Source organism: Tupaia chinensis, unplaced genomic scaffold, assembly GCF_000334495.1.
Source record: "Tupaia chinensis unplaced genomic scaffold, TupChi_1.0 Scaffold000625_1, whole genome shotgun sequence".
NCBI classification, from domain to species: Eukaryota; Metazoa; Chordata; class Mammalia; order Scandentia; family Tupaiidae; genus Tupaia; species Tupaia belangeri.
The window spans coordinates 904887-907406 of record NW_006160145.1 but is presented as its reverse complement, the minus strand read 5'-3'; the positions used below and the strand labels follow the sequence as shown (position 1 = coordinate 907406).

Sequence of the window (2520 nt, the reverse complement as noted above, 5' to 3'; positions counted from 1 at the left end):
CCGTACACGGCCGACTATGCTTTTCAAGCCTGGACCCAGTGGCTGCAGAAACACACTGGGCATATGTGTGTATAGCAAAAATCCCACAAAAAGGGAGAAGTGAAGGAAAACAGGTTGTAGGGTGCCCATCCGCTAGGGCAGGTATTTTCTCACTTCCCCTCTTTGTCTCGCTCAGGTGAGCACACAAACCTCTGAGGCGAAGAAAAAAAAAAAAGGCAAGCCTACCTCACTCTCTTTAAGAAGCAACCTCTTACAGAAAGATCTTCTATCAAAAGGTTGATCTAAACCACAATCGTACATACTCTTCATTTATTGACTTGCATCTCTTTTCATTGTACAAAGGCACTGTTGGAACTTACTGGTCTCTAGCGAAAATTTCCACCACCTTTTCAAATGTCAATTATTTAATAAACTTTCACTGTCTGGACTAGAGCTCAAAGAGAGAAAAAAAAACGAGAGAAAAAAAAACGAGCTCTGTGCTGCCTGAAGTTAGAGTTGCGTTGTTTACTGACCCACTTCCCCAGCTGGCAGGTATGCGGGAAGGATTAAGACCACCCTGAATACTGAATGTTTTGAAAACACTTTCAATTCCTCACAAGATTTGGATACTGCTAAATTGATAAACTTAGTATTTTATTAGATTCTATTAGATATTCAGTAGTCCTTGTTTTTCTCAATTAGTCACTGATCTTTAAGATACAAGGAAGGGCATTGGGGGCCAGCAGTTGGTGTGATGATTGAGGTGCTGGACTCCCCCATGACTGACTGCGATTCGAGTCCTGGACCCAGCAGCTTGCTTTCTCACGTTCCCTCTCTTTGTGTCTCTCTCTGATCAAATTAAAATAATAATGAATAAAATAAAATAATTATTTTTTAAAAAGATACAAGGGCATCTGAAACAATTCCTTTTTTTTTTTTTTTTTTTTTGGCCATAGGGCAAATGCGCTCGCTGGAGATGAGATGGAGAGAGAGGGAAAGTGAGACATCACCTTCCATGGGGGATGGCCACACTGCAGTTCCTCTCCTCCATTATCAGGATTTGGGGGCATGCATGCACACACACCGAGTGTGATTTTCAAGCTACCAGGTCTGGGACTCGAACATGGTCACCCATGTGGGAGTCCAGCACATTAACCACTACACCATCGCTGGCCCCAAAACAATTTTTTAAATGTCACATCTTTCTATGCCACCTGTTAGCCATTAATACCTTGATACTCTGTTGCTTTTCCTTTCCAATCTTTCCAGTTTTCCAGACTGAACGTGACCTTCGGATACTAATACATGGCAGCAGTGTTTATAATTGCAAAACTGAAAGCCACAATAAGGAACCACTAAATCAACTACAGCATATAATTACAGACATATATCGTGTGTATATATATATTTATATCATATATGGTATATAATTATGCTATATATACTATAGTATATCCATATCTATATTATATATAGTATATCTATATTATACATTATAGCATATCAGCACAGTTGAATACAGGAAACTATCGAAAATTATGGCAACTAAGAAAAGCTACTGGCTCTCTCTCTCTTTCTCTTTCTCTCTCTCTATATATATATATGCACACTTTTATATATTTATATTATATATATTTATTTATATCTACATATGTATTTATGCATACTGCTAAGTGAAGACAAACTGGGGCCAAACTGTATGGTGCAAAATTGTTTAAAAGTCCAGATTACTTTTAGTTGGAATTTCTAATGACCATTACCTAATGATGAACCAAAAGAACCAACATTCTAGTTCCTAAATATGCCAATCACAGATGTTGCGTTAGGAGTAACAGGTACAGTAGCTATTTTTTGTATTAAATATTTATACACTACACCACCACATACATATGTCTGTGTGTATGTACAAAAGAAAATATAAAGCACCTAAAAGGTCATACATAGACCAAAAAGTTGATGTAGATACCTCTAGGTAGAGGAATGTAAGTAATTTTTATTTTCTTCTTTTTACTTAGCTGTATTTTATTATTTCTCAGTAATAAGTTCATGCATTTCTTTATGTGTTTATAAACCTTAAATCTCAAATAAAATTTAGGTCAAGTGGTGGTATGGTGGCTGAGGCACTGGACTCCCACATGGCTGACCCCGGTTTGAGTCCTGGACCTGGCAGCTTGCTTTCTCACTTTCCCTCTCTCTCTGTCTCTGTCTCTCTGGTGAGCACACATGCCTATTCTGTAACTGCTTAAACAGTATTACAGGATGGTAGTCCCTACATGGTTACTCCTGAGGCAGGAGAGAGCAAGCAAGTGAAAGTGGATAAGGGGGCTGGAGCATCTGACCATGTGGCTAAGTAGATAAATCAATCAGGGCAGGAAATTCCCCACCCAAGGTAATACAGTAGGCAGGAGACTGGGGGGGACATCTAGCTGATTAAGCCCCCTTCGCTATAGCCAGTGAGATGAATCAGCAAGGCCAGCCCCCTTCGCTATAGCCAATGAGATGAATCAGCAAGGCCAGCCCCCTTCGCTATAGCCACTGAGA

General features: G+C 39.5%; 1 protein-coding gene across 1 annotated transcript in view; it reads right to left on the bottom strand.

The window, feature by feature from the left end:
• The window catches only part of HSD17B12 (hydroxysteroid 17-beta dehydrogenase 12), a 216343-nt gene that overhangs the window by 164922 nt on the left and 48901 nt on the right, over window positions 1-2520 (bottom strand). The window lies entirely within an intron of this gene.